The sequence below is a fragment of the Dipodomys merriami genome, unplaced genomic scaffold (genome assembly GCF_024711535.1).
Source record: "Dipodomys merriami isolate MVZ:Mamm:240054 unplaced genomic scaffold, mDipMer1.0.p SCAF_159, whole genome shotgun sequence".
Lineage (NCBI taxonomy): Eukaryota > Metazoa > Chordata > Mammalia > Rodentia > Heteromyidae > Dipodomys > Dipodomys merriami.
The window spans coordinates 2,834,078-2,858,304 of NW_027202926.1; the positions used below are offsets into that span (position 1 = coordinate 2,834,078).

Below are 24,227 nucleotides of genomic sequence, written 5' to 3' on the forward strand. Positions count from 1 at the left end.
GTGGTTTTGTTTGTATACTTTTGGGTAAATGCCCAAAAGTGTGATTGCTGGGTCATATGGGAGCTCTATGTGGAGTCTTTTGACGAACCTCCATACTACTTTCCAAAGTGGTTGAACAACTTTACATGACCACCAACAATGCAGTAAGGTTCCCTTCTGTCCACATCCCCTCCAGCATCTGTTGTTTTTAGAGTTCTTGATTTCAGCCATTCTAACTGGAGTGAGGTGGTATCTCAATGTTGTTTTGATTTGCATTTCTTTTATGGCTAGAGAGGTTGAGCATTTCTTCATGTGTCTATTGGCCATCCTTCTTTCCTCTTCAGAGAAGTTTCTCTTTAAGTCTTTAGCCCACTTATTTATTGGGTAGTTGTTTCTTTGAGGATTTGTTGTCGGGGGATTTAATTTTTTGAGTTCTAAGTATATATTAGATATGAGACCCTTGTCCATTGTATGGCTAGTGAAGATCTCCCAATCCATAGGCTTTCTATTGATCTTGCTAGCTATGTCCTTTGCCATGCAGAAGCTCTCTAACTTCATGCAATCTCATTTGTCCAACCTTTCTTTGATTTGTTGTGTTTCTGGTTCTCTATTAAAAATTTTTCAGCCTGTGCCAAGGAGACCTAGCGTTTCTCCTATTGCATCCTGTAATGTTTTCAGAGTGTCTGCTTTGACTCGAGGTCTTTGATCCATTTGGAGTTGATTCTGGTGCAAGGTGATATGGCCCCCATAAACAGGCAGGAATTGCAATCCTAATATCAGATAAAATAGACTTCAAATTAAAATTCGTGAGAAGAGACAAAGAATGTCACTACATACTAATTGAGGGATCTCTCCTTCAGGAGGATATTACAATTCTAAATATCTATTCACCAAACAACGGAGCACCCAAATTTATCCAAGAAACACTACTTTCCTTCAAATCCTACATAGATTCAAAGACATTAATTGTTGGGGATTTTAACACACCACTTTCCCAACTAGATAGATCAACTCAGCAAAAACTCAACAAAGAAACCGCAGATCTAAACAACTGCAAAGATCAACTAGATTTAACAGACATCAGCCAAAAATTTCACCCAGCAGCATAAGAATATGTCGCGACCACCTCGACCAGCAAGGAAGACGCGACCCGGGATTCTTCTCAATGTGGTTTATTCAGGACCTTTTACAACATCTTCTCTCCTGCTTCTTCTGCCCGCTTCTTCCTGCTTCTCTGTCCCCTCACCCCCGCGCTCTGGTTATAAGTCTCCTGGATGGCAAATCCTGAAGCACCACGTGGCATATACCGATAGGGTCGCAAACATGGAAGCAAACTAGGAACCAAGTCATAGCCATATAAGGAGTTGTTTTTACAGAGAGCACTTGTCACCGGGAAGACAGAAGGCGGGAGCCAGCGCCATCTTACCAAGGAGCTACAATGTTGCTTTTGTGGCCACGCCTTACTGCCTGGCCGTCTTTGGTCGTGGCTCCCGCAGCTCTCCACAAGAATACACGTTTTTCTCAACAGCACATGGAACATTTTCTAAAATAGACCACATTTTAGACCACAAAGCAAACTTGTCCAAATTCAGAAACCTTGCATTCTCTCTGACCACAAGGGAATAAAATTAGAACTCAACACCAGATTTTCTAATTTTTAAGTTAAAGAATACTTAAAAAGCCGTTAAAAACAATGTGAAGATTCCTTAAAATTTTTGGTAATGTCCAAACCTCATAACCTTTTGAATTTTAAACTTAACCTCACCCATTGTTACAGCATGCTGACAACTCTGATCTTGAACATGTTCTTAAACACATACAAAACACTCACACAGATCTTAAAGCACACAAAAAATCAAAATCAGTTGTACGTAGATTTTCTAAAGTTTTAAAAAAAATTTTAAGACAATATTTCTTTTAAACGAAGTACCTTTGTTGAGCTTCATTTTTCCAGGGCTTGCTTGTTTAGCAAGGTATTTCACTAATTAGTCTTTTGAATCCCTTCTGTTGGAGGAGGGCTGGGTGAGGGGGTCACCTGAAACTGAACGGGCGTGATTTTTACCCATTTTGACAAAAGCACTTTACAAATTGTTAAGCTGTCTGGAGCAGCTGAAAGTCCAGACCAGGCTCATTGCTATCTACACCCTAAGCTCTCCAGCAGCCTCCACCAGGAGAAGGTGCACCTGAGGCTTGTCCATGCCCCTCCTCTTGGCTGCTGTAACAAAAGAAGGGGGGAGGGAGACTTAGCAGGTCTGTGACCAAGCCCAGCCGGAGGCTGAGACTTTTATTCCCCCAGAGATGTTCAAATAAATATCAAAAACACTGATAAACACAAAAACCAAGGATTCACATTTAAAACTGGTACCAATTCTAAAACGGAACTAGACAAAACAACAACCAAAGGCTGAGTTGGGGACTAATGGGCCCCCAGAAATCTGTGCTGTTCTCAAGCTGAATCCAGAGTTTGCTGAGTGAGCCTGCCACTCTCACCCAGAACTTCCCTACCTCAGAAAACAGAACAGAAAACACACCAAAGTAAACAAGACAGACAAGTGGCCACAAAGACGAAATCAGGTCTCAGTGAATGGGGCAACATCTCAACACCACTCACTTACCAGGGGACTCGGACCCCCTCTACTCACCTCGGGAGGATTTTTCTTTTAGATTCCTGCAAACATTGACCCAGGAGCCTTCCAAGGCAGAGGAGAATTCCCAGTCATCTTGGGGCAAGGGAAAGAAGTTCCTAGTGGCTGTCCCCTCAGACTGACAGGTTCTCGCCCGTACTCAGACCCCCTGGGCTAAGGCCCGAGGCTAAGATCTTGCTGGTGCCACTTGCAGGTGGTCAGTGGCAATTTCATAAAAAAAGAAGGAGCTAGAGAGAAACAGATATTAAGGGGGTGTTAGCCAGTCTCCTCTGAGCCCTTGCATCAGGATGAATCTGGGAGGAGAAACATTCCAAGAATTCCAAAAGACACACAGACAAAACACTGAACCCTGAGACAAGACATGTTCACAGCATGAACTTTCTGACTGACAGTCAGAAAGTGCTGGACTACAAATGGGCCCAAATGTCCACACTAGTGGATAGCCTACCCTGTAAACTATCAGTCAGAAAGTGCCAGACTCAAGCTTCTGCACTAGTGGATAGTTTACCCCCCAGGAGATCTGAGGGAGAACTCCCACCGGCCCCGTTGGCTGTCTTATAGCACGTCCGCCAAGACCTCTTGCCAACCCCAATACAGAACCTGCCGGGAACTCAAATACCAGATGATTTCAGAATGGCAATGCCTCTACTTACTTGCCGGGCTTCTCATGACTCCTTGGTTAATGCGTCTGGGTGGGCTTTGGGGGGATTCCCGGCCAATGCACCAAATGTAAAACTGAATTTGGAAATCCTTACCCAAAAGACCACCAGAGACCATCAACAATGTAAAAGCAAAGGAGTCTTTATTGCAAGCTGGAACTTGGTCCCCCCACAGCCCATGACGCTGAGAGGCCCCGAGACCAGGGTTATAGTACTTTTTATACAATTTTTAGGGAAGGCAGGGACTTTGTATACATCATAGCATCTTACAACAAATTATAACACATCACGGGGAAACTCTTAATACAATTCTATAGTATGATTGGCGCACTACAAAGCAGAAACAGGTTGTTGGTTAGATCAGAGGGTTGAAGTACTTTAAACTGGTTGGCTTGCACCACAGGGAGTCTCAAGGACACACTTGCTAAACTGCAGGGTTCCTTTTTTAAACAAACACCACCTGTGGCCTAACTGTGGGGGTCACCATGCCCTCCAGCACCTGCCTGCCTGCGGTTTCCCCAAGGATAGTTTATGTTCCTAGTTGCCAAGGAATTGCTTCTTCTGTTCATTCCCAGGCCGGGCTCATGGTCAGCTGCATAACTCATACTTCAGAAGATGACATCTAGCTCAAGATGGAGTCACTCAGGCCTCAAGCTCCTCAACAGCCTCTTCAAAAAATTGTGCTGGTAGAACTGGCTGTACACAGAAAACTGTAGTTATATCCTTATATATCCCCCTGCACCAGAATCAATTCCAAATGGATCGAAGACCTCAATGTAAGTCCAGATTCCTTGAAAATGTTATAGGAAGGGTTAGGGGAAACACGAGGGCCCCTTGGCATAGGTCAAAACTTCCAAAGATCACGAAGCACAACAAATCAAAGTAAGTCTGGATAAATGGGATTACATCAAACCAAACCAATCAGTTGTCAGACTCAAAAGCCATGGAGAAGAGATAGTGTAGCACAGATTTATTAAGGAGCAAATCTACAGATGAGAGCCTCAGCCAATGCTAAACACTTACTACCTTTTCTAACTATGTTATTTATAGTAGATTTACATGTATATAAGAGTTTTCTGGTGGGGATTAGAAAGAAAACAACTAATGCTAAGACATAGATAGCATGTGAAATGAGTTTTAGCTGGAGAAAGGGAGGGATTAAGGCAGTGGGGTCTATAGCTCAAAGTCTTGGCTTGGTGCCAGCTAAGAAGGGCGTAAAGCAAGAGTGGTTATAAACAAAAGCACTGGTCTGAAGCCTCAAAATAAGGACCCTTGTCCATGTGAACCAAACAGTCTCTAACATGAGGTTTTATTTAAATTAACAAGCACAAGTTTAGATTTTTGCAGAGTGGGATGGTGTATAGTCACAGGCAATGTCTGCTATGTCAGGTAATGCAATCTACACTTTCACATGTTACCCAATAGCCAGGTTTCAACACAAATAGATACAATGAGATTGTACAAATGAGACTTTGATTTTTCCTTCTCATGAATCAAAATTCTGTCAAATGCTTTCTGTCCTCCAGATGTTAACACAACATTTCTCATTATCTTTTCTACTATTTTGTCTTCATTATTGATGTTCACAGTACTTTTTATTGTTGTCTTCTGTGTATATGCAAATTTTAGGGCTTGAACTCTATGTTTAATGGTCTCCATTGTATTTTTTGCTCATGGGTGATGACACTATTCCTTGAGCCACATCTTTACCTTCTCCTTCTTGCTGGATAATTGGAGATAAGTTTTCACATTTTTTTGTATTTTTTATTTTTTTATTTTGAAAATATTGTACAGAGGGGTTAAAATTACATGGGCAAGATAATGAGTGCGTTTATAATCAAGAACTCTAATGACAACAAATGCTGGAGGGGATGTGGACAGAAGAGAACTATACTGCATTGTTGGTGGGAGTGTAAACTTGTTCAACCACTTTGGAAAACAGTATGGAGGTTGCTCAAAAGACTCCACATAGAGCTCCCCTGTTTCCCAGCAATCCCACTTTTGGGCATTTACCTAAATGATCACAAACAAGACCACACTAAAGCTACCAGCACGACTATGTTTATTGCAGCATTATTCACCATAGCTAAGATATGGAACCAACCCAGATGCCCCTCAGTAGATGAATGCATCAAGAAAATTGGTATATATACACAATGGAATTCTATGCCTCCATCAGAAAGAATGACATTGCCCCATTTTTTAGGAAATAGAAAGACTTGGAAAAATTATATTAAGTGAAGTAAGCCAGGCCCAAAGAAGCATAGGTCCCATGGTTTCCCTTATTTGCAATATCTAGTATATGTCTGAGTCAAGTTTTCACATTTTTGTCTGTTTAGACTGACATTGAAACAAAATCTTCAGTTCTTTGCCTCCTGAGTTTCTAGGATTCTACACATGAGCCTCTAACAACAAGCTTTGCTATACTATTATTTTAATTATGTGGTAGAAGAAAGTGGAAGTATATTTGTGTTGTGTGCAATTTTCAAATACAAGTTTGAATCAACTGTTATCAATTTTAACTGTTAAATCAATGAATATTACACATTCCCACATAAATATAATTGAAAAAGGCATAATTGTTTTGATAAAACAAGTAATGGAACCATTTTTTTCACTTTACAATTCATGTTTTATATAACCTTAATTAGCGGACTTCCATGACTAAAAGTAAATATATTAATTGTATACCACAAGAAGCAAAGTGATTATAGTTAAGAATATATATTTCATCACAGCGAAAAGATAAGGGTTGAGCAGTCTCACTAAAAAGAAATGTTACACACAGAAACTAATGGATATGATATAGTTGATAATTACACAAGATATAAATGAATGGGATTACCACACCATACCTCATAAATGTGCAAAATATAATTATGTAGGTAGGTGCCAGTGGTTCATATTTGTAATCCTAGCTAGTAAGGAGTCTGAGAGCTGAGAATCATGGTTCAAAGCCAGCCTACGCAGGAAAGTCCGTGAGACTCTTATCTCCAATGAGCCACCAGAAAACTGGCAGTGGTTCAAATGGTAGAGCACTAGTCTTGAGGTGAAGAGCTGAAGGACAGTGTCCAGGCCCAGATTTCAAACCCCACAACTGACAAAAATTAAAAATAAACAAATATTTTGACATAAAATTTAAAATATATATGCTAAAACTTTTTAAATCCTCACTTGATATAATAGTTTATATAAATGTAAAGAACTGTTTTCTGGTTTTAGTTGAACCATGCCGGTAAAAGCAAAATGTCTTCTGAGCTTTTCAGTCTTTCTTTTTTTTTTTTTAATTGTGAGAATACCATACAGAGGAGTTACAATTACATGGGCAAGAAAACTGGTACATTTCTTTTTTTTTTTTTGATCCGGTCATGGGGCCTGAACTCTGGGCCTGGGCGCTGTCCCTCAGCTCTTCAGCTCAAGGCTAGCGCTCTACCACCTGAGCCGTAGCACCACTTCCGGCTTTTTTATTTTCTGCTTATGTGGTGCTGAGGAATCAAACCTAGGCCGTCATGCATGCAAGGCAAGTGCTCTACCACTGAGCCACCTTCCCATCACAGGAGTACATTTCTTATCAAGCATTGTTGCCTCCTCTTTTTTTCCCCTCCAATCCCTTCCCATACTCCCCTTCCCCCCACCCGATCTACCCCCCACACCACACCAAAGTTGTAAAGTTCGTTTTTCGGCATAACTACTTGTACATCTCATTATTGCAATGGGTCCACCTGTATCCCTAGTTAAACAATTTGTTTTTTCCCTTCCCTTCCACAAATACCAACATAAAATACAGTGAAAGCATGGGTTATACGGTGGGGAAGGGACATACAAAGCAACAAAGAAATAAACTTATAATATGTTAGAAACAATTGCATGAAAGGAAAAAAAAACAAAAAAACATTTGAATATTTATCTTGGGGTTCATTCCCCTAACATCATCTTATCTGACCTTTACTGCTTGACTCAGACATATACTAGTTATTGCAAATAAGGGAAAACATTGAAATAGCACAAAGACATCATTGGACATGAGATAACACGTGTTTCAGAGACAACTTAGTAAAGACAAAATATGGAATTTAAATGACTTATAAAAACATTATCCATGTACATATGGCCATATAAGATGGTGTTAAGTGAAATGAACCCCAACATAGGGACACAATTTATTGTTTCTTTTTTTGGTGGGGGGGTCCAGTCGTGGGGCTTGAACTCTGGGCCTGGGTGCTGTCCCTCAGCTCTTCAGCTCAAGGCTAGCGCTCTACCACTTGAGCCACAGTGCCACTTCCAGCTTTTTTCTTTTTGCTTATGTGGTGCTGAGGAATTGAACCCAGGGCCTCATGCATGCAAGGCAAGCTCTCTACCACTGAGCTACCTTCCCAGCCCCAACTTGTTTCTTTCTTGCTATTGTTTCCTACTCGTGCTGGATTTGAACTGCAACCCTCAGATCTCAGCCTCCTGAGTAGCTAGCATTATAAGTGTGAGCCACTGGCACATGGTTTAAGATCACATTTCTAACAGTGTACACTCAGGATCTGTAATGTGTATCTTCATCTATCTTTATATGAATCCTTGAGTTAAAAATATGGGCTAGAACTTAGACTTCACACTCAAAAAATATTTCTAGTTTAAAAATTGGTACTCCTGTGGTGGGAAGGAGGCTCAGTGGTAGAGCACTTGCCTTGCATGCCTGAGGCCCTGGGTTCGATTCCTCAGCACCACATAAGCAAAAAGAAAAAAACTGGCAGTGGTGCTGTGGCTCAAGTGGTAGAGTGCTAGCCTTGAGCTGAAGAGCTGAGGGACAGCGCCCAGGCCCAGATTTCAGGCCCCATGACCGGATCCAAAAAAAAAAAAGTTGATACTCCTGGAAAAATAAAACCTAAGAATATAAAGGAGTCTGGAAAGTTGAGTGTGCATCCAGCCTGGGAAGAACAGTCTCTGAGACACTATCTATAATTAACCAGCCAAAAACCTGGATTGGAAGGTTGCCTCAAGTGATGGAATACTAGTCATGAGCAAGATTGTTGAATAAGAGCTTGAGGATTTTGCATACAAACATACACATACATACAGAGACACTTCTATTTGCAAACACACATACACAAATGAAACAACTCTCAGAATGTGCAGAAAAGTTAGAAAACAATAGAAAATATGTCCTGAGTAAGAATAGATCAAATGATAATTTTTACTATGAGAAAGTCCTCAAGTGAAATTTCTTCAAAAATGTTTGAGTATATTACATAGATAGGGACCAGAGATAGTAAGAAAGTCAAGTAATCATTATTAAAGGGATCAGATCCAATGAGGAATGAATCAGAGACCCCTGCAGGTGCATCTGAAAATGTTCATATACTGTGTCAAATATTAGAACATCTTTGAAAATAGTACATAAACAGTCTGAGCAGTCAGTCTAGTGAATAATATCATTGGAGAAGTTCAGAATTGCTAGTCTGTATCTAGATTAAATAAACCAACAAACTATGGCAGGGCAATGTGATACAAGCCTGGAATTCTAGCACTCAGACTAAGACAGGAGATTAGAGAGTGTAATTACATAGTGATACCTTCCCTGGACCAGGTAGTATAATTTTGTCTCAATGAAACATACCAAATAACAAGAAAGGGATTCACAGTTAGAAGTTTGGGATAATTTTGTCATTATGTTTTGAGAAGTCGTTTCCTATTGAAATGTAAGTCATATATAATCTTCAGTTGTGTTTTTAATACTCTCTTCTTTACAGAATATTCTTAGATGTGAAATGGCTCATGATTTCCCAACCAAAAATTTGAAAAAGTAAGTATCATTCTGTTGGATTCCAAAGAAATCTTGAAGGCTTACAAAAGTTTAAACCTGGAGAAATAGCAAAGTTCATCTAATGTAAGACTTTGTAGATCTTGCTAAATTAGAATTTAGATTTAAAATAAATTTTTTGGTTTTGTTTGTAATTTCATATTCTATAGAATACTACAAAATTCTTTTTAAGTAGAGGGTTTAATTGACAAATTCACAAATGATTCTGGCATTCTATTTGCCTAAAATATTCTTTCAAGCAAGGTATAATTAGAACTTAGTTAATACATAATTCCAGCAGTTCATGTATAAAATGATAACGTGAATAATCTGGACAGAGTTGCCGACAAATGGATGATACCAATTTATAAATTTAGAAAAAGCAACTTTTTGAGGCTTTGGTGTAACATGGTGTGAAGAGAGCAAGTGTGTGACATCTTGGTTCTTCTATCTATTTGTAACACAGGAAGCAATTTCTTTAATTATGTGCCTCTGTATACAATGAGAAAAATGCTAGGGTTGGGGTTTGTTTTTATTTTGTTTTTGTTTTTTGTTTTGTCCTAGGGCTTGAACTCTTGGCCTGGCCATTCTCTCTGAGCCTGTTTTTGCTCAAGGCTCATGCCCTACCACTTCAACCTCAGTGTCACTTGTGTCTGGCTTTTCTTGAGCAGTTTATTGGAGAAAAGAATCTAAGGAAACTTCCTGCCTGGGTGGGCTTTGAACCATAATCTTCCGATCTTAGTCTCTGGAATATCTATAATAGATTAAAAATAAATATAAATATTTGCAAGTGTTCTGATTTCAAGAATACTACTGGGGGGGAAATGTTGCAGCAAAGTTTAGTGTAGTGTTCTTTCCACAAGAGGAAGGGCATCACATTAGCAGAAGTGTAGTATTTTTTCACAATAATGATAAGCTAGTCATATTGTAAGTTTAGTGAATATTAACGTGCACATTACAAGTTGGAAACTGTTGGGTTAGGATAACTTTATGACATAAAAGTGTGGGATTGTTGGTCATAGAAATAATAGCTTACTCTGATGAACAAATGTTTACTCTTGAGGAATTAATTATTACAGATATTTTATAGTTTTATCCTCTACCAGAATGTGGCTATTTTTTCTGTTGACTTCTCAATATGTACCACCCCATTGGAATTTGCATCTATTGCAGAATTAAGTAACATGCAAACAGGTACTGTTTTGAATGTCTCTGGTACAGAACGTTCAGAATTTGAAAATGAGTAGTTAGTAGTCATAGGAATTTTGAAGAAAATATGTATTCTGTCCTCTTAATTATTCAGTTTTAAAAGTTAGCAGTTTCCATAGAATTAAACTTTTCTGTTTTACTATGGGACAATACTAAAATTATGTTTTTTTCAATATAATGGCAAGTATATTGTGAAAATATTGGATAACATTCAAGTTGATGACCCTCTGAAAAGAAGGGGTAATGAATTCAAATAGATGCCAAATAGTGTTCATTTTTTAAAAAGTTAATACACATAGAATCATTTTACTATACCAATACAGTGAAATTATATTTTATGTGCTTATTTTTTTATTTAATTTTATTGTCAAGGTGATGTATTGAAGGAGTTGCAGTAACTGTAAGGTAGTAAATACATAACATGTCGAACTTTTTTACCTCCCCCCTCATTTTTCTCACACTTTTCCTACACTCCAATACCCCTCACAAGTTGTAATGTAAATTTCCAACATATTGTTTTGTGAGTATTGCTATTGCACTGGTTTGCCCTTTGTCTCATCATTTTGTTGTTCCTCTTCCCTTGACAAATTAAGATAAATGTATATACAATACACAGGGTCCTGAAATCAAATACAGCAGGGAATAAAACATAGGGGAAAAACACAAATGAAAAAAAGAAATCACATTGTACATTAAAAACAACAACCACAAAGAAAAACCTCTGTTTCCATATCTAGGAGTTCATTTTGCTCAGCATGATCTTATATGATCATATATACATAGCTATTGAGCCATTCTGCTCATCTGTTAGGACTATGTTAGACATTTCTTACTTATTGCATGAGGGAAACCATGAAATCTGTTTCTTTGTGTCTTGCTTATTTTACTTAGGATTTTTCCAAGTCTTTCCATTTTCTTATGAATTGGAAGCATAGAATTCCACCATATATATATATATATATATATATATATATATATATATATATATATATATATATATATATATATATATATATACCACATTTTGCCGATTCATTCATCTACTGAGAGGCATATTGGTTTAAAACATGCTTGCATGTAAGTATCAATTAGGGTCATTCAAAAATGACAGATGCCACCAGACATACTAAAATCATGATTTCTAAGTAAGATAGGATTGTATGGTGGTACAAGTGTTGAGATATCTGGATGAGTCTAATCTTGCACTGAATTAGGCAGGAAGATATCCAATATCATATGGGATAAAAATGGTAGTGAGAAGATATTCCCTTGAGAAAGATATAGGAGGCTGCCAGAAGTATGAAGAAATTCAGATAATTTTGAAGGATTTAGAATTGCAAGCTCAAATATGTCTCTTTAAGTGGAAAGGCAAAAGAAGGGGAAGAAAATAAAATAACAGAAAGCAGATAATTGTCCCAACTTACAGTATAAAAAGACATAACCTATAACTTCCACGTTAAAGAAAGACCAATATAATACATCCCACTTAATTTAGATACATGCAAAATATTTACTTGGCTTTTCCCACTTTAATGCTCCAAAATAAATGAAGACTTATAAGAAAAGCTATGTGATTGTCATTACTTCAACCTGAACACTAATTGTGATGAGCCCTTTTTTCTTAGTATGCTCTTGGAAAATACTCCCTAAATTGATGATGTTGTGGCTGATTAGAGTCAGCGTAACGGGCTTCTGCTTGTATGATAGTCCCAGAATGTTTTAATGCAGTTTTTTCTCAAGGTATCCAACATATTGTCTGATGCTGTACTTTGAACACACCCTCACACACATGTCACAGATTCCTGAGAGCTGAGGAAGTGGCTCTTCTGCTTGCTTAAGCATAGATGAACAGCTGGACAAGCATTTTCCTGAGATTGAAGAAGTGGTTTGAGCTTGCTCTAAAATAGTTTAGATAATAATATACCTAGACATTGTCTCATAGGTTAAGTAAAAATGTATCTGTGGAAATTTTTTGTGTGAATGTTTTCTAACCACATCTTGGCAAAGATTATGCTTGCTTGTCTTTAAATACCCACTAACAATAAAACACAGCATGCAGTGGCAATTGCTGTTTGCACGCTGCATCCCGTGTCCTGGTGATTTCGTGACCCTTACCCAGGGACCCCAACGTACTAGACGTTGACGATTGGCGCCTGAACAGGGACCCTGCATTGTTGAATTCAGGAAGGGATATTCAGGTAAGTACTTTTAATTACAGGGTGATGGGACAAGTTAGGTCTACTCCGTACTTACATATGCTTAAACATTTACTTGCTACTTATGGTGTAAATATTTCTTCTTCTGACATAGAAATGTGTATTAATGTAGTTAGGGAATGGAATCCTTGGTTCCCCTATGAAGGAACATTATATGTTGATAATTGGAAACGAGTAAAAAATAATGTAGAAAGAGCTGTTTGAGAAGGGGAAAAGATTCCTATTAGATTTTGGTCCATTTGGGCTATTTTACATACCCTTTTTAAAGTCTTGAATGAGGAAAGATTAATAGCGGACTTAAAGAAAGAGGCCACTCCTTCTATTGTAGATTTACAATTGGACTCTGAGGTTAAGGACGCAATAGATAAGGATGCATTGCAATTAACAGAGAAAAAACAAGAGGTAAAAAAGGCTTAAAAGGAACAAACTGAAAGTGTAATAAAATGTCTGAGCAAATGGAATTGATTTTATCAAAATTACAACATATGGAGTTGGAAATTAGCAGAGTGAAAGGAGAACCTGAGAAAGTGAAAGTAAAGCAGCCTTTGGCTCCTCCGCTGGCCGATGCAATCTTTACAGCGTCACTCCCTCACAAAACAGAGGGCTCAGACAGTGAGTTTGATGATGAAATGTTTATTTTTTCTTATCCTGTAATTCGACCACGCCCTATGAATGGTATAGCTCAACCAGCCAGATATAAAGGTGTTGCTGTTGATGATATTGGTAAACTCAAGAAGGCAGTGACGTTGTATGGTCAGCAGTCTCGTTATGTTAAGGAATTGCTTAATGGGTTTGCTCAACATTACAATAATTTTGCTCCTGAGGATTGGAAGATGCTTTGTAGAGCCTTGCTTAAGGAACCTGAATACCTACGATGGCAAATGTGGTTTACTGAGTTATGTACAGAAAGGGCTAGACAAAATGCACAGAGCAGTAACCCCCGCCTACAAGTCATAACCTTTCCCATGTTTTATGGAACAGAACTATATGCAGATGCTCATATGCAAGTGAACTCTCCTGAAGAGATCCATGAGCAGTTAAGAGACATAGGTATTGAGTCATGGGAAAGGATTTGACCGGTAGGAGAGCATTATGGCTTTTGGACTAAAGTAATTCAAAAACCTAATGAACCCTATGTTAAATTTTTATCGCGATTGAAATTGACCTTGGAACGTACTGTTGTGGGAGAGGCTGCAAGTCAACAACTGTTGCGCATGTTGGCTTATGAGAATGCTAATGAGGACTGTAGACGGGCCCTATTGCCTATTAAAGAATCTGGGGATGTGAATACATATTTGAGGGCCTGCAGAGATATTATATCTGAATCCAGGCGTATGCAGGTGTTTGCTGAAACTATGGCCACTACCTGGCATGCTTTGCAAACAAAACCCTCTAATCTAAAGTGTTTTGGATGTGGTCAAATAAAAAAAAGTTGTAAAAAAGCTACTGGAGTTAACAAGAGAAGACCAAAAATTTACCCTAAATGTTAAAAAGGGGAGCACTGGGCAAGGGAGTATAGATCAAAAATAAACAATAAAAAAATTCCTATAAAAGATGCTTTCCCTTTATATTTAAAGATTTTGGATTAATGATAGCACCTAAAAAATACAAAAGGATACGGTGGTAAAATATTTAGGATATGTTGTTTCTAGACAAACAGTGACACCTCAAAAAATACCTTTATGACGTGATCAATTACACATGTTAAATAATTTTCAAAAGCTATTAGGAGATATTAATTGGATGCGACTGGCCTTAAAAATTTCTACTTATCAGTTACATAATTTGTTTTCTTTGTTACAAGGGGATCCTGATTTACATAGCAAAAAAACTTTAACTAAGGAAGCTAAAAAAAATTACAATTTATAGAACAGAGAATAAAAGAAATGTTTTTACATTGAGTAACGCTAAATCAACCCATAAATTTATGTATTTTAGATACATGGAAATACCCAACAGGAATTTTAGGACAAAATGAGCTACCATTACAATGGATTTATACACAGCATAGATTTACAAAAAATAGTATGCCTTATAAACAACAGTTGGCAATTATTATTCAACAGGCCAGGCAACGGGTATTTACCCTATCAGGGTATGATTTAAAATTATTTTTCCTTTGCCAAAAGACCAAGTAGAATATTTGTTAAACATGTCTGAAATGCTACAAATAGCATTAGTAAATTTTACTGGACAATTTTCCTATCATTTCCCCAAGGGTAGATTGTGGGATTGCTTGCATAAACAACAATTTGTCATTAATGATATAATTACCAAGGCCCCTATTCCCACTGCTCTTACCATTTTTACAGATGGCTCCAAAACAAAAAGTGCTTATTGGACAAAAAATAAACATTGGGTACAAACAACTACTTTAACATCAGTTCAACAAAATGAACTTTTTGCTATTATTAAAGTGTTACAAGATTTTGTGGGAGATATTAATATTGTTACTGATTCTGCCTATGCTGTAGGAGTTGTGACTAATACAGTCACTGCTGTTACTTATTCATCTAAACCCCAGCTAAACCAATTATTTAAACAATTACAAGCATTACTACAACAACGTAATGCCAAAGTGTTTGTAACTCACATTATGGCTCACTCTTCATTACCTGGGTACATTGTATATGGCAATAATCAGGTTGATAAATTAGTTTTGCTTCTGCTGAACAGGATCATGCTCATTTACATACAAATGCTGGCTATTTACATATGCATTATAAAATACCTTATTCTCAAGCTAAACAAATTATAAAAAGGTGTCCTATTTGCAGATCAATGCATTTAAGAGTTGTACCTGCTGGAGTAAATCCTCGAGGATTACAACCTAATGAGCTCTGGCAAATGGATATAACCCATGTGCAAGCCTTTGGCCGTTTTTCCTTTGTACATGTTACAATAAATACTTATTCTAAATTTGTTTGGGCTTCTGCCCTTATGGGAGAAACTGTTAACCATGTAATAGAACACTTATTGGAAGCTTTTGCCATTATGGGAGTGCCTGCCAAAATAAAGACTGATAATGGACCAGCCTATAAAAGTATTAAATTTAAAAGATTTTGTGAACTTTATGATGTGGTACATATTACAGGAATAGAATATAACCCCCAAGGACAAGCCATTATTAAACGAGTTCATGGCACACTAAAACAACAAATTAAAAAATTAAAAAGGAGGAAAAGGTTGGATAAAGGTATGGATATTTTGTGGTTTTCCATGCAAAATCCTAAAACAATTTTACATCAAGCTCTTTTTGTTCTTAATTTTTTAAACTTACCACAAGGAGATATTTTAACTAGAGCTGAGTGCCATTTTGAACAAATATCAGAAAAACCTTATTTAAATGCTCCCATAAGGATTAAGATTACATTGAACACAAAATGACAACTAGGAACATTATTACATAAGGGGCGAGGATAGGGTTTTGTGTCTACACAGGATGGCAAACAATGCTGGCTTCCTGCAAGATGGATACAGACGTGGCCCAGTGAGGACAGCCCGGTATCCTGCAAGGAATCAGCCACCAGTTGAGAAAGAAGAAAGCCCTGCTGCCCACCTGGGGGCAGGTTAAAACGTTGACTGGAGAAGGACAAAAGATGTTACAACGCACTGGTAAATCTGTCACACTGGTAAACCTGTCACGGCTGAGAACTTGTTCCTGGCCATGTGTGCCCTGCTTACTGTAAACTCTGTTCATGCTAATGCTAACGTAAATTATTGGGCCTTTGTTCCTAACCCTCCTTTATTGGGACCTGTTGTTTGGGGAGACATGGAGATAACCGTCTATACTGTTCCTGCTATTTTATCTCCTCCTTGGAATAATTTGACATTTTATAATAAGGATGATGGTAGCTTTTTAAATTTTACTTACTATACTCATTCCTTGCCTGTTTGTTTGGGGCCTCCTCCTTGTTTAGTTATGAATTGGCAACATTGGGTTTTACCTGGGAAACGCACTTCCAATTCTAGAAAACAGCTACAGCGATTAACTACTTGGTCCATTAATAGTAGCTGGGAAAGTGTCACCTTTGATGGTGAGTTATCCTTACCTATGTGCCCTGATTTTACTTATATTGATTTAAAATATAAGCCTTTTGTGTGGCAAGAGTGCAGAGGAACATTTGGAAAAAAGTTCAATAGTTTCATTAATTGGGGACCTTTTGGACAGTTTATTAACACATGTTTAGAATGGAATATTACCAGATGTGATTTATCAAATGTTACTAGGATGCCGGATGCCATTAATTGGAGCTCGATTGATGGCCTGGGGAGATGGAGGCATTACAGATGCTCGATGGGCTTTCATGGCTGCACCCACTGCTGTTCAAACTCATCTTTGGAAGGTCGCAGCGGCGCTAAAACCCGTGATGCTATCAAATGGATCATTTTTCGGGGACGGCGAACTCTGCGTCCACTTATAATTTTACTTTGTATAAATCTTATAATGTAACTGCTTGTGTATCCCTGCCTTATGTATTTTTGATGGGAAACTTTACATTTTATCCTACTATTTCTTGTTTCAATTGTCGCCTGTATTCTTGTGTTAATTCCTCTCTTAATTTTAATGACAGTGATAGTATTATGATTTTACAACAAGGAACTTATATTTGGCTACCTGTTAAATTAGGAAGAGAATGGTCCCAAAATCCTTTGGATAGTGTTGTTATTGAATTTTTTACCAAACTGCTAAAACGTACAAAACGTATGATTGGAGCCATGGTGGCTGTGATTTTAAGCTTAATTGCTATTACCACTGTTGCTGCGGTGTCTGGAATTGCCCTGCACACTTCCTTACAAGCTCAACACTTTGTGGAAGAATGGCACCAGGATTCACATGAATTGTGTGTCTCACAGGTAGAAATTGATGCTTGATTACAAACACAGATTAATGTTGTTAAACACACAGTGGGATGGTTAGGAAAAAAGTTATTGGTTGTGGAAAAACAGTTATTGTTAAAATGTGATTAAAATTTGACTACCTTTTACATTACTAATGTAAAATATAATAAATCTTTACATGATTGGAATATAATACAACAGTATTTATCTAAAAATTCTACTGCTGCTCAATTGATTGCTCAGTTACAATTTAATGTACATGATATTTTTGGTAAACAATTTACAAAGGTTGATGCTTCTAATATTGCTGATACATTTATTTAACAGTTGGAAGGGTTGGATCTGAAAGGAATACTACAAAGCATTTCACATACTGCTAGTGGTATGGAAATTATGATTGTTATTATTCTGTTTGCGCTTGTGCTGTTATATTTGATTTTTATGAAGCCAATGCAAGCTTCTATGATAACCCTGTGGAAAGCTTTACTTTTAAAACAAAAGAAAAAAGGAGATTGTGAAGACTCAGGGTCTATGTTGAGGGGGCAGAATGATGCAGGCTCCAGCCTCGGGATTGTCTGAGGACTGTGTTTGGGATTAGGAAAGCTCTTGGAATGCCAGGCTAGAGAGGGAAAATGTTCTCTCTCCCTATCTCCAGACACATGTCACAGATTCCTGAGAGCTGAGGAAGTGGCTCTTCTGCTTGCTTAAGCATAGATGAACAGCTGGTCAAGCATTTCCCTGAGATTGGAGAAGTGGTTTGAGCTTGCTCTAAAATAGTTTAGAAAATAATGTACCTTGACATTGTCTCATAGGTTAAGTAAAAATGTATCTGTGGAAATTTTTTGTGTGAATGTTTTCTAACCAAATCTTGGCAAAGATTATGCTTGCTTGTCTTTAAATACCCACTAACAATAAAACACAGCATGCAGTGGCAATTGCTGTTTGCACACTGCATCCCCTGTGTCCTGATGATTTCATGACCCTTACCCAGGGACCTCAATGCACTAGACATTGACAATCTACCACTTCTTGTTTGCACACACCCATTCTATGTATGAAGGTACTTTGTCCATGTTAACCAATAGGGTAGTACTCACTCTCTGAGGAGAAAAGTTCCACAGTATAACTCTATGTCCACATTAAAGGGTGTAGAATTTAAAGCATTTTGAGACAAACATTGATATTTGAATTGGAAGGCTCCTTAGGGATATTTTCTTGGAGCTCATTAATTTACCCAGGAGAAATATAAATATCCACACATTTTTGGAACTAATTAGTAAGTAACTGAATTAACACTAGATCCTAGACATTGTGTTATGACAAGTCACCATTGTATTATTGTTACATCAGAATCCTTCCCTACTTGCATATGTGTATCAGAAAATGAAAGAAAGGCATTAAAGCAAAATGTCTTATTTTTTAGGCATTTAATCCTTGTGGGGAGGGTAATGTCTGAACTCTTCCATTCAATAAAAGCTTGACGTTTATAAGAGCATTTCCTACATACAAGAATTTGTGGCAGGTTGATTGGCAGGGTTATTTCAGCATGGAGATATCCCTAACAAGAATTAGATTTAAGGGGCTGGGAAGGTGGCTCAGTGGTAGAGCGCTTGCCTTGCATGCCAGAGGCCCTGGGTTTGATTCCTCAGCACCACATAAGCAAAAAGAAAAAAGCCGGAGTGGCACTGTGGCTCAAGTGGTACAGTGCTAGCTTTGAGCTGAAGAGCTGAGGGACAGCGCCCAGGCCCATTGTTCAGGCCCCCATGTCCGGACCCCCCCCCCCAAATAAAAGAATTAGATTTAAATAGAGCATATGGCAGTTATGACGTCTCAATGGCTACTGAGGCATTTTCTATTCTAAAGAAGAATCAATTTGAGGAGTCTTCAGTAACATCAGTAAAACTGTAAGTTCAACCTAATACTTGATGTTACTTGTTCTACATTTATATTGAATAGGCTGATAAGATGTCCAAACATATCTAATGATATTTCTATAAAATCCCAAACTGATGTGGATACATGGGTCACTCTTTGGAACTGTAGGGCAAATTAGGCTTGTCTTTGCTGTAGTTCAATCCATAATCTCCTGGCCAGTCTTCAAAAATATTCACAGAATATCTCTAAGTAAAGGTCATGACAGTTACCTCTGTATAATACTTCTAAGGTCAGGATAAGAGCATTTGTTCCCAACATTTAAAATCAACAGGATCTGTTGAATTCATGGATCTAGAGTTTTATTTCATATCTCAAAATTTTATCAATATGACTTACATCTCTACCAGTTCACCAAAACACTGTTCTTATTGAACTTGTCTATGTCCTTTTAGTTTTCAAATCCAAATAGCATATTTCCTTCAATACCTCTGTAAGTTTTGACCTTTTCTTCCTGCAAATTCTTTCCTTTCTTTACTTCTGTAAATCTGTTTTTATTACTTTCTTGTTTCCTTATTTATCTCTTTGTTCCAATCTTGTCCACACTGGTGCTCAAATTGCTTACACTTATGTCATAACTTTTCTTTTCCTCTTCCCTTTAATAATACCCCCAATTTTATCATTCTTTTTCATATTCATGGTCGAGGATATTTTGATGATGTCTAAAAAGATCTATTGGGCTGGGAAGGTAGCTCAGTGGTAGAGCGCTTGACTTGCATGCATGAGGCCCTGGGTTCGATTCCCCAGCACCACATAAGCAAAAAGAAAAAAAGCCAGAAGTGACACTGTGGCTCAAGTGGTAGAGCGCTAGCCTTGAGCTGAAGAGCTGAGGGACAGCGCCCAGGCCCAGAGTTCAGGCCTCACGACCGGACCCAAAAATAAAAATAAAAATAAAAATAAATAAAAAGATATATCTTTGCATCTGTTTAATATAAACTTTACAACTATCAGAGAGATTTTTCCCCTAAATCCATCATTTTCACCTGTAATCCTTATCACCAAGAATATCACTAACACATTTGCCTGGTCATAGATGTAGAACCCTTTAGATTTCTTCTTATCCTTCTACTCCCACCCATTAGATACGATGAATGATCAAGATGTTCTCAGTTTCTGTCACTAATATGATTTCTTGTTTTGTTTGTTTGTTTTTGTTTTTGTTGGTCGTGGGGCTTGAACTCTGGGCCTGGGTACCGTCCCTGTGCTCTTCAGCTCAAGGCGAGCACTCTACCTCTTGAGCCACAGCACCACTTTGGGTTTTCTAGTGGTATTTATTGGAGATCAGAGTTTCATGGACTTTTCTGCCTGGGCTGGCTTTGAACCGTGATCCTCAGATCTCAGTCTCTTGAGTAGATAGGATTACAGGAATGAGCCACTGGCACCCAGCACTAATATGATTTCTATGTACTCCTTTTTATGCCCCTGACACAAGTCTGTTTCATGTACTCATCACTGGTCACCTAGTCTTAAACAACTTTTTACAAAGTATGTTTTTTTTCCCCATAGTCTTTTCATATTGATCCTCTCCATCACCAAATTACTGCTCCTTGTAAGCATGCAGAGGGAAGAGCTCAGACACAAATTCTAGTATCATTATTTACTCACTATATTGACTGTTGGGCCTTGCATTTCTCATCTGTAAATGGATGTAATCTACCAGAAATATTGAGGAATACATTTGCTTACTCCTAGAGCAAGAAAAAAGAAATGTGAAGAATCCTTACATTTTCCACCTTAGCTTACAAATAAGGAAAGAATCAAATTCAGTTTGTTGGTATAAAGTCACAAATTGTTTCATCCAGAAGTAAAAATAAATTTTACCTCCCGGATCTAAGGCCTGTGTCCTTTTAAGGCACTTACAGATATGTAAGTGGTATTATGTAAATTGGGTCATGTGTCTACATCTGTATTGAAGAACATACTCAACATATCATTGGAAAACATTGGTTATTGAATATTATCTATATAAGAACGTTACTTGAACTAATCACACTAAGTTGAAAACTAATTGTAGTCCATCAAAATTTTTCTTACTGCTTTATCTGTTGCCAAGTGTTCTTCATCAATTTATACACAGATTTTCTCCAGTGAACTGGATAGAAACTAAAACTGACCAAGGATTTCTGCCTAATGAGTGAAGCATGCTTGAGGCATGTGTTGTTACCTTCTAGGAATAGATAAACAAGCCACTGGCTATGTAGGTGGTGAAAGGCTTTCTCCTAAGTTCCCAAGGCTAGAACAAACAAGATCATTTGATAACAAAGCACTCAGCTTATTATATTTTATCTACGTGGGATAATCAACATGTAGAAATAAACGATTTTATTTACAAGCAAACAATTCCACCAAAAAAAGTGAGTATACATTAGAGAGACTTCAAGAATAACATTAGGGTTTTTACTGTCTCACCTGATTATGTGATTGTATTTCTTGATATTGAAACTCTCCTCTTGTTATTCTTATTGTATGTAATCCAATGCTGTTTATTACTATGTATTCAATGTGGGAAATCTAGCTTCAAAGATGTCTAAAAATTTTTCTTTTTAAATCATATCATTGTCATTATCAGGGTACACTGTGGTCATCATCATCATCAACAAAATTATTATTAGCATCATAAGTGCTAATTATTGAAAGTCTGATATGTGTCTATGATTTTGTATTATTTGTATTTTGATTAATAATTTTAATATTACCACTGTGCATGCATCCATGTTAAATTTTTGAATAAATAAAGAAACAAAAAAACTAAACCATAACAGGTAGCTTGACTATGTGATTATAACCAATTATTGGACAGATTTTTGAAGCATTGCACATTCCTAACCAACATGAATTAACTTCCTCTCTCCCTGTCATTCGACACAAATATTTAAGGGTTTGAACAGAATTTTTTCAAGTAATATACTATAAATGTTACTACAACGTCATGTGTATATCTAAAATTACATTGAAAATAATATACTCTACTTTCTAGTGAAATATTAGTCATTTTACTCTAGGAAACTTTTGGAAAAATAGATTGTATATCTTTGAAATGAAAAGATAAAAAATAGTAGCATAAAAGTTTTATAGGGATGGGCTGGGAAGATGGCTCAGTGGTAGAGTGCTTGCCTTGCATGCACGAGGACCTGGTTTTGATTCCTCAGCACCACATAAGCAAAAAAGAAAAAAGCTGGAAGTGGCACTGTGGCTCAAGTGGTAGAGCGCTAGCCTTGAGCTGAAGAGCTGAGGGACAGCGCCCAGCCCCAGAGTTCAGGCCCCACAACTGGACCAAAAAAAATGTTTTAGAGGGAGTCTGTCTTCAAAAATATGTGTGTGTGTGTGTGTGTGTGTGTGTGTGTGTGTGTGTGTGTATAAATGTTATGTGTAGAAAGACATACATTTTTAGAGGGAATTTGTCATCAGCATATATATATATATAAATTTATGTATAGAATTATGTGCACTATAGTGAAACAAACATCTTAAAACATAATTAAAATTTAAAAAAACATTATCAAACTAAGTGCCAGTAACTCACCTCTATAATTCTAGCTAGTCTGGTGGCTGAGATCTAACAATTGTTTTCACATCTACCCTGGACAGAAAAGTACTTGTTAGATCCTTATCTCCAATTAACCACTCAAAAACAGAAATTAGCCCTGTGCTTCAAGTTGTGCAGTGCTGGCCTTGAGCACAAAAAGGCTTAGGGACAATGCCCAGGCCTTGAAAACAACAACAACAACAACAACATGTATCAGATTAATTTCACAAACGCATCTTTTAACTGCTGTGAACATCTTTTAGAAACATGAATATATGCCCCTGGAAAATGTTAAGTAAAAAAGATAGAATATTTACATCTATGTTAAAGAAATGACTATTTAGATTGTTTAAGATATTTAGGTAATGATTAGGAATTAAGAATAATGATAGGTAATGATTGGGACTGGTCTTTTATTCTATTTTATGATAGTAATAAAATGATCTTTTAATGATTATGTAAAATTACTCTTGTTTGGTATTTGAATTATAATAAGTGATAAACATTTTTAGAAGTTTTATTATTGTGAAAATTCCGTACAGAGGCGTTACAATTACATGGGCAAGGTAATGAGTATATTTCTTTTCAACCATTGTTACCTCCTCCTTTGTTTCCCCTACACATCCCTTCCATATCTCCCCACACTGATCCCCACTTCCTCCCTCCCACATCCCCTGGCCAAAGTTGTAAAGTTCATTTTTCGACATAACAAAAATAACCCCAGCTTTCACTGTATTTGATGCTGGTATAATTTGTGGAGGTGAAGGGAAAAAAACAAATCGTTTAAATAGGAATACAGGTGAAATCATTATAACAATGAGATGTACCAGTTGTTATGTTGAAAAATGAACTTTACAACTTTGGTGGAGGGGATGGGGATAGGGTAAGGAGGCGTCTGAGAAGGGGTGGAAAGAAGAAACAAAGGAGGAAGCAACAATGCTTGATAAGAAATGTACTCATTATATTGCTCATGTAATCATAATCCATCTGTACGGTATTTTCACAATAAAAAAAAATACCTCTCAGTCCTATCTCTCAACATTACCAGACTTAACTCACCAATTAAGCGACATAGATTGTCTAGTTGGATTACAAAGCAAGATCCTTCTATCTGCTGCCGTCAGGACCACCTTGCCCATAAAAACAAACACATTTTCAAAGTGAAAGACTGGAATAAAATCTACCAAGCAAATGACCCCCATAAACAGGCGGGAGTTGCAATCCAAATATCAGATAAAATAGACTTCAAATTAAAATTAGTTAGAAGAGAAAAAGAAGGTCGCTACATACTAATTAAGGGATTGCCCTTCAGGAGAATATTACAATTCTAAATATCTATTTGCCAAACAACAGAGCACCCAAATTTCTCCAAGAAACACTACTTTCCCTCAAATCCCACATAGATCCAAAGACATTAATTGTTGGGGACTT

The 24,227-nt window shown here is 37.4% G+C and overlaps 1 long non-coding RNA gene across 1 annotated transcript; it reads right to left on the minus strand.

Moving 5' to 3' along the window:
- Positions 1 to 372: 372 nt before the first annotated feature.
- On the minus strand, positions 373 to 1,793 carry LOC138827624 (uncharacterized). Its single transcript, XR_011372151.1, has 3 exons — positions 1,745 to 1,793; positions 1,406 to 1,522; positions 373 to 749 (listed from the first exon to the last, which is right to left on the minus strand). It is a non-coding gene; the product is annotated as an uncharacterized lncRNA (long non-coding RNA).
- Between the last annotated feature and the right edge of the window lie 22,434 nt (positions 1,794 to 24,227).